This window comes from Pagrus pagrus (genome assembly GCF_965226575.1).
Source record: "Pagrus pagrus genome assembly, chromosome: 3".
NCBI classification, from domain to species: domain Eukaryota; kingdom Metazoa; phylum Chordata; class Actinopteri; order Spariformes; family Sparidae; genus Pagrus; species Pagrus pagrus.
Window position 1 is genome coordinate 31022183 of NC_140187.1, and position 9470 is coordinate 31031652.

Genomic DNA, 9470 nt, shown 5'->3' on the forward strand with positions numbered 1-9470 from the left:
GATATTTACACATTTTGTTATACAACATAAAATCCCTCACTATATGTCCCACAATTGCATTATAAAGCCCTCACATGTCTTAAAAATGGCGGTTGCTAACAAGTGGCTAAATGAGACTGCAGAAGTCATCATGCCAAACACGGAGACTCATCTACTTACTTGTCCGTCTTTACAGGCCGACTTTGGTTAACTCTAACTTTACAACTTGTAGAGTGATCAATTTATAGAGGAAAATCTTGTAGGTTTTTTTGTTGAGGGAACCAGGGCGATGCTAACTTCTGGTTTAGCCTACAAAAATACACCGTCCCTACACCACTCTATATACAGTATAGAGGTCTGTTTGGATTGAGTCTAGCTGTCCTTGATTTCCTTTGAATTGGGTCTTTTTGTTGTGAATATTGATGTAGATTCATTGATTACAGGAAGGTTTTCCATGTGTCTGTTGTTTGATTGTGGACCAGCAGAGACTTCTGTGTCACATACTGCAATATCTGTTTCAACAAATCAATCTAGTTGTGCTTCCACATCCTGGTTGTGATCGTCCTCGTCGTCCGGTCCAGTTGGGTGAAAGTGTAATTTTAACCACTGACCTATGCACAAGACCACAACAGTAAGTCTAACTTACTAAACAAACTAATCACATGACCACTGTGTGTGAAAACACGCTGGCCTAAATGTGAAACAGCAGTGGACAAGACAAAAGCACAGTGGCAGCTCTATTACCATGCTGTCTTGGAAAAAAAGTGTGCGAGCTGGTTTTTAAGCACTTAAAGCAATTAGTGGCGAGGACAGAGCCAGCTGAGCCATTGATTACTGTTATTTATAAACCTGACAGCACCCTGATGGGAAGACAAAATCTACCCTCTCCATCTTTTCTCCGCTCTTCATCCCTCCTCACCTCTGTTCACCTTCTCTCACATCTTACCTCTTCCTCCCCCTCCTTCACTCTCCTGCCCTCTTTTTTCTTTTCCATTTCTCCTCCTTCTCAGTAGATTTCACCGTCCATCATATTTGCTCCCCGTCTCTCTTTCTGCCTTCCTCTCCTGCCCGATCACTCACACATTGCTTTACCATTTTGAAAGAAAAAAGAGAAGGGCGAGAGGTAAGGTGAGCAGGAGAATTCCCTCATACACAAAGAAAAAATGTATTTCGTTTTTTTTGTAGGACAAGCCAATACTCCCTTAGGTCTGGCCTTGGGCCTGGTAGCAGTCTGGGAATGGCATGAGACAAAGCAGCAAACAACAGCAGCCCCTCAGACAAGCTCGGACATTCTTAGGAGATTGTCTTGCATGCAGGTATACCTGGATGAGTGTCACAGAGTGGGAACTGCGGCATCGAAGGGATTCCCAGGCTCTGGAGTCAGCAGGCCAGCAACAACGGGGGCATTATGGCCAGGCCCTGGCTCTCTTTGTGTGCCCTAGAAGGTCTATGCTTGGAGGTAGACAAGAAAGTGCAGGTGTGGAAGTGCAGGTAGAGATGGAGATGTGAATGTGTATGTCAGGAGGAGAGTGAAGGGCTGAGAGGAAGATCAAGGAAACATGCACAGAATTTCAGAAAAGGATAAAAAATATTCTGCATGCTCAGAGATATGTATGATAGCAGCAAAAGAAATAACAGGAGACATTAATAAAGGGCTGTTAAACTCAAAATGATATCTTTTGTTTTAATCTGCTAATTAAGTAACTAAATACTTCTCAGTGTCTAAGACCGACTGCTATTGATAACTGGAACCTAAAAAAAATAAAATCATAAATACACAAATAAAGAATTAAACACTGAGGTGACTCGGATATGGTTTTCATCATTGTTAACAAATCCTATGAAAAGAAAAACAACAATGAGTGAGTCCATCTCTCAATACTGTCTGACTTGTCCGGCCTGTCTGTGGCACTCAGCTCTGTGCAACACATCCTTATACTTACAGTTAATGACTGAATAGGTTGGACATACACTATATTACAATTCCCAGAACAACATGACCAGCGCAGTGTACCAGTTATACATGCTTGGTGTGCTTGCAGTTTGGTTAGGTTAAGGCACTAAAAGTAACTGGTTAGGTTAGGAAAACATTGTGGTTAGGGCTAAAACAACTATGTTACGTACTTAACTTCAGTTACATTATATGGGCAACACAACTTAACTAACTGTTGACTTACGCTTTTCCCACTGGACATGAACAGTGGTCTCTTGTTGAAACTCCTGTGCTTGTTTGGCCCAACCATCCATCCCGAACCTCCTACTTTGGACTGCTTTCTCTTTATACTACTTTGCCTGACTTCCTCCTCTGCTGTAATAATTACTCTGGCAGCTAGAGGTTACTGCTCAACGAAAACAAAAACATAAATATAAATATGCGTTGTAATAAGCAGCTTTCCTGACCTACATAGTCGTTTTTCTGATGAGGACGGGCTGGCCCCAAGTCTATTGTCTATTGTGTGTCTGCTATGTACCTTTTTGTGTCCTTAATAAAGTCATTATCTTATCGTATTATCATGACAGGGATAAGTGTACATGTTTAGTAAAGATACTTATTAACAGCTGAGTTAGCAGTTGATGACATGAGACAGACCAGATGTTAAGTGAAGTTAAATTCAAGTAAGTAATCTTTATTATAGTGATTATTACTATAATGAAAAGATCAATCTCGTCATGGGCCCCAGTAGATATCCCCCCGGCACCAAGCCCTCCAGAAATGGCCCTGCCTCACAGTCATCCTCAATGAGTAGGGTTGACTGAGCTAAGTTTTTTATTTCTTCTCTTAAAACTTTACTAACTTTGGGAAATATCGTAGCCCCCGAATTCTGCTTTTGTTGTTGGTCCGAATCAGTCTGTGAATGGTAATCTCCTGTGACAAAGTAACACACTTTCCAACCATTAATCACAACCACTTCTTGAAGAGGTGGCGCATATTAACATCTCAATACAGACGGTGATTACTGTCAAGACTGCAAGAGCTCTATTGTCAGGAAAGCTCACACAACTGTTGTTTTCAGTGTTTGAGCAAACAACCAACGCTGTTGTTTTTTGATGAAGATATTCTTGCACATCATTTCTCACTGTCATTGTGACAATGTTCTTACCTGAAATGATTATGTATGCCTCACTTGGAGATTGTGGAACTCACCAGAGGAAAACGAATTGGAAGAGAAGGAGGAGAGATAGGCAGACTATGAAAACAGTCTCTGGAATTAGATATAACTGGGAGAAACACTAATTGGCGACAAGGTGCAGCATCAATTACTGAACATCAACGTCGGTGTGCGTGTGTCTATTAGAAAGGCTTTATTCTTAAAATAGCTTGAGACATCAGAACAGATCAGACAGGGAAAGCTGCTCATTAACTGCTTTGTGTTAGAACTATTTTGAGCTCTCCATCTGCAGGGACGTTATACACACCCACACATAACAGGGAAAAGCCCACGCAGAACCAAAATCTGAAGGCATTGAATTCAAAATGCGACACATGAAATTTGACAATATGCTGTTACCTAGAATTCAGTGTTTGGTAAAACACCTTCACCCCTGTGAAGACATTTTAATCCTCTCTAAATTAAGTGTTATGTCAGGAGCGCTATTAAGGTTAGCGAATAAAAGTCAGTTGGCATTTTCAGCCTGTCCTCAGAAAATTGACCACATAGGTCAACTCTGCAAGCAGCGCAATTACGACCCATATTTATTGTTAAGCAGTGACCTCTCTTTGCAATAGCAATCATTACAGCAGCAAAGGAGGAAGCCAGGTGAAGTAGTAAAAAAAGTGACAAAGTCTGCAAAGGACAGTTTATATCCGGCGAGTTATTTTAACTTACTACCATAGTTAAGTTACAGTAGGTCACCTGATGACACAGTGTTTTCCTAAACCTAAGCAGGCAGTTTAAGAGCATAAGCCAGGCGGGCCTGTCGCTGGTACGCCGGTCGTGGGTGACCTCAAGTAGGTAGGTCAAAGAAAGAAAATGTACGACATTTCTTTACTTCTCCCACTCGATACAAAACACATATAATCGTCGCCTGTCTTCTTTTTCTCTGCGGCACAATTTTCTTCTCTGAATTACAGGTAACTTTTTCTGTTAGCTAGCAATTAGCTGATGTTTGCTAGCGGGCCAGATTAACAGCAACCAGTATTTGCAGTGTGTTGGTGAGAGAAGCTGGTATTGTAATGTAATTACCTTTACCTTGTTCCTTTAGCTGGCGGGATGATAAAATGTTCATTCACACACAGTTACAGTTACAGCACTACTTTTTGTGTCCCCCGCATACCGGATATCAGGTTTTTGCCCCTGCCACTGTGCCAAAACAGGTCCCACGAAGCTGCTAGCACGACCATAGACAATTCATTATGTTTTTGTTATATACCAAATTATTCAGTTACAACAAACTAACACATAAACATACATACTACATATCAATTTAACTTAGCTAAATTTGAATGAACAATGTTCTAATTGGAGCATATTAAGCTAATTCAACCATAATGACTTGGTTATAGGGCATTCTGAACTGAAAACAAGTTGTGTAACAGACCACATTCCCTGTACGGACCAGTTTGTACACACAATTTCATAGGAGAGATGCACAATATTCATCCAGAGTAGACATTGCTTTTAAAGTCTCATGTTTTGGGTGTAAATTTTCTTGGGCAATGCAGCCAATCTAAATCACTTTGTGTCTGCTGAAAATATGCAACCAGCTGTAATAAACTATGGATTACTTCCATTGGCAAGACTTCAGAAGACGACTCTCCTCACATCTTGAAACAAACACGAGTCTCTCTTCGTCCAAATATTTCAGGGAGAAAGAGAGGAAGGCAGCCAGACAGAGGTAAAGGCAACAGTTGTGTAGCAGCACTCTCACACTTGTCACCATCAAAGGTCACAGTGACAGATCTTACATTTCTCCAGCCCTTTCTTCCCTCCACCATCTCCTCTTCCCTCTCACTGTCTCCTCTCAAAGTTGAGCTCCCCTGTGTACGTGTGTGAGCGCGTGTGTGCGTGTGTGTAATAGAGAAAGGAAGAGAGAAGCTGCAAACTTTCCTGTGCATGTGAGCGTTGAGATGAGAGGAAAACTGAGATGTGTGTGTGTCTGTGTGTCTTCCTCGGCGTGTGTGTGTGTCAAAGTGAGAGCAGAACAGGGAGATGAGAGGGGAGTGTAAGCTGTCATATTTGAGGTGAGATGCGGGTTCATGCAGAGGTTAGACTTTTCTCATGGGTCTGGTGAACCTGCTGAACGAGAGATCTAAAAAACGTAAAGAGAGAGAAGATGAAGAGGTTAACACTGTCCTACCAACCATCCCTCCCTGCAGACCCTGTGTATGGCTGTATTCATGTGTGTGTACCTTTCGTACTCAAAGTTAAATTCACACAAGGCCATCCAATACCTATAGAGTCATTCAAGTAGTTATCTGTGAAACTTTCCTGTATATAAATGTAAGCACCTCTGATTTCTCTGTAATCCAGCCGTTAGTAGTTAGCTCCAGACAGATGTCACAGTACGTAGACTGTACAGCTCCTACAATCCTACAATCAGACATGAATCCGTCCTACACCTGACTCGACAGATGCACTGCCTGTTAAGCTTACATGACTGCCAATAAGACAAATATAGCCCACACAGTTGCACAGACATACTTCATTTAAACTACAGCACCTGCTTAACATGAGTCAGCGGTCTGGAAAGTGGATGATGGAATAGATTTGATGTATGAGTACCAAAACACAGCTGCTTGCCTCCCGCTAACACCGCCTTTATACATTTAAAATGTGAATAAACTTAGATATGGATCCAAATCTAGTTGCCCCTTGTTTGAGTATAAATTGATTATCTGCTGCTTTAAAGGGAAGATCATTTTAGCTATTTCAAGTAAAAATCACTTGCCTTGTCTTGACAAGCATTTTTGTTTTCATTTGAGTTATTTCTTATTCGATAAAAGGGCCATGTCTGTAAAAAAATCCACTTCAAGTCGAGAAGACTTATTTTAAGCACTTGTATGTCGAGACAAAACATCTCATTTCAAGCACTGTATTTCTTCCTAAGTGAGATAATCTTATATTCAGATTAAACAATGGTGTATCAGATAGATTACCTTCCTTTCAGTTCAGTTATAAAATGAACAAAGTTATTGTCTTAAAATAATAATTAAATAAAAAAAACAAAAAACACACGACATTTCAGATTATGGAAAAGCAGGGTGGTCTTGTCTGTGATTGGACAGACCCCAAGTCTGAGATGCTGTTGTGTTTTATGACAACAAAACACAACAACATTTGTGTCCATTCTGTTGGTATTTGAGGCCTCCTGTTGTCACCATGTCTCGTAGATGCATCATCAACATTCATAGATGAACTGCCTGGTTTGGCATCATCTTCTGTGATACTGGCCATTTTGTTATCTGACTGCATCTTGTCACCAATGCTGCCAGCACTGTGAGACTGGCCTTTGCCTTTGGATTTCAACTTCTTTAATCTGGGGGCAATGAAACTCATAAATCTCTTCCAATGAGAAGTTTTCTTTGGCATTTTCTGGAGGGTTTCTCCAGAGTCAGCCACCTCATTGCTGACACTGTCTTCTGCCTGCTTGGGAAGATCTTCCTTTCTTCATCACTCTTGTTCTCTAGCTCATCATCATTCTCCTCTCAGTCTCTGACCATAAGTCAGATATGTTGAGATTCGTGTTTTCATATCTTAAGAACCTCTCCCATCTGCACTGCTTCTCGAGGTCCTTCATTGTTGGCGGACATCGTTCATCTCAACTTTGTCCTCATGCTCCCTCTTATACTGGTCACTGAGCAACTTTTCAAAGCTTTTGAGCTTTTTTATTTCCTCCATCTCATGGCAAAGTATTTCCTCCCTCTCAGATGCCTTCAGAGACAATTCTTGGATGATTTTGTTAAGCCCCTCAACTTCTTGTTGGAAAGCTTCTTTGCTTTGGCAAACAGTTCTCTCTTCTAACTTAGCTGCCATATCATTAAAACTATTGAAGCCTTCTTGTGTCCTTAACACCCTGAGAATCTGTCTCATCCTCCTTGTCTGGTTTCACATTAATTGTGTTTCTCTCCTGTCTAACTTCAGGAGTCTGAGGGCCAGACTGGCACCTTGAGCTCTTTGTCATGTTCCTCAGCCCATTCCTGAACCGTTTTTGTGGCTTGGCGGGGCGGGGCGCATTGTTCTGCTTGAGGGGGCCACTGCCATCAGGTAAAGCCATAGCCATGAGTGGGTGTGCTTGGCAGCAGTGTTTAGATGGGTGTTAGGTGTTATGTGTCAAAGAACATCCACATGAATACCAGGATCCAAGGTTTCCCTAAAGATAATGGCTAAAGAGATGATCAGTGGTATTTAGTTCACCTGTCAGTTTAATGTTTTGGCTGATTGGGGTATGCCAGTCTCTGTGTTGCACATCTATCTGCCTTTCATCACAATAAATGTTTTGCATATAAAACTGAAAATAATTACTTTTCTCCTCATATCAGGAGTAACAAACATTTATCCCTGTACTTTCAGGCGGACTCCGACCTACTCTTCAGGTGGTGAATTGAAGCCAGACTTTAAAAAGAAGCCTCTCACTGTTTAATTCCACTTAATATCAAAAGTTTAACACAGATCCACATTAGATATAACAGTCAAACCTGCTGTGCTACGTGAACTTGCACTTTTATTGAGCCATATTTATCAAATCAAAGTCCACTAGATATTTCATCAGCGCTGTCTCACCATCACACCGCGCAGCGGAGAGGACCGGACTTTAAATGAAAAGTCTGGACTACCCACACACACTAAGCCTTCTCCAGTCAGCTCACCCAGTACATCTTCACCACCTGCACACTTGGATTGTATAAATTATTGAAGCCTGGAAATAAAGTCAGTGACAGCTCTCACACAGTCGTTACACTCCATGTCCTCATTGAGTCCTAATCATAATCCAGGGCGAGTTCATCGTAGCAAAAACTGAAATAAATAAAGTGTTCATGTATTGAACTTCTGATTTCAAATGACTTCCTGCTGTGGGGGATACCACTGATTATCGTGATCATTTGGTGAGTGATAAGCAGTCAGTCTGATCGCTGTAAACTGCAGCGGACTTGTGCATGATGGACGCACAGACTTCGGACAACGTGAATGTAAGAATTAACAACATGTGCTTTCTTATCTCCGCCTCATTTACAAACACCTACCTTTCTGTGGCAGACACATTAGATAAGGCACTTTGCATTGACCATTTATGTTGTTCCACTGTAACTGAACAACTATTCAAATAACATTTGTTAAGATACGATGTGCCTTCATTGATCCCCTGTAGGAGACAGCAGCATGAGGGTGGGAATATAAGAGAAGATATAATCGAATAAAAAAAAAATAGTAAAGTAAAATAAAAATAACTTTGTTATTCTAAAAAGGGAGGCATTATGCTTTTATACAAAGCAACAAGCAATTAGGTAGCCTATATCAACCAAAAAGATTATAATCATTAAAATACAGTTATCTCGTGCAAAACAGAAAAAAGTTAAAAAAATAAATAAATAAAAAATAGCAAGTAATAGTAACAATTAGTAACAAGTCATTTGTACCATTTGGCTCATATTCTGATCTGACTAGCAGTAGCAATCTGCCACAACACAACATCATGGCAATTGTGTTTTTTGGCAGTACTGCCTTTTACAAAAGGTAAAACCCACTCAGTTGTTATTCATACCATATTTTGGTCCAGTGGCTGCTCAGAGTAGATGGCATCTTCATGGTGGTAGGTAGGTCACAAAAAATAAAACATAGCAATACAAAAGCATAATTTAACATGTTGAGCAGGCGAGGCAGTTGTTTTTTTACATTTTAGGTCGGAACAATGGTCCTTGGAAAGGCCACACACCTTCCAGACCTGGTTTATATGGTAGATGGACTTGCATTTTTATAGCATGTTGATGAAGGTTCTCAGTCATCCAGGTCATTGTAATTCTAGGTGCTGTATTGTAGGCAACTGCACATGTCCAGTTGCCTACGATACAGCAACTAGAACATTTCTCCAGTCTACTGACTGCTCAAAGCGCCTTTACAACACTTGTCACATTCACCCATTCACACACACATTCATACACTGATGACAGAGGCTGCCATGCAAGGTGCCGACCTGCTCATCAGGAGCAATTTCTAAGTATCTCCTGCTGGGTAAGCTGTCTCTTAGACCTTAGGAGTGGTGGTATCACAAAACTGACAATTATGGCAGACAAAAGGTCACTAATAAGGAAGCCTTTGTCTGCCATTACCTTGTCCTCTTCCTCTAAGAAAGACAGAATGCAAGATGACTGAGTTTCCTGTCTGATACTGACCCTGTGTGTAAGTCACTGATGAATGAAGTGCACCAGATGGGCTTATGCCAACTAAGGCCTTAAGCATGGTCCTTCCTTTGTAATGGGAGAAGGTTTCTGAGTTCAGTACTTTTGAACTTGGCCTTTGTACCTGTAATCCTGTACAGTCCAATATCACTCTTGT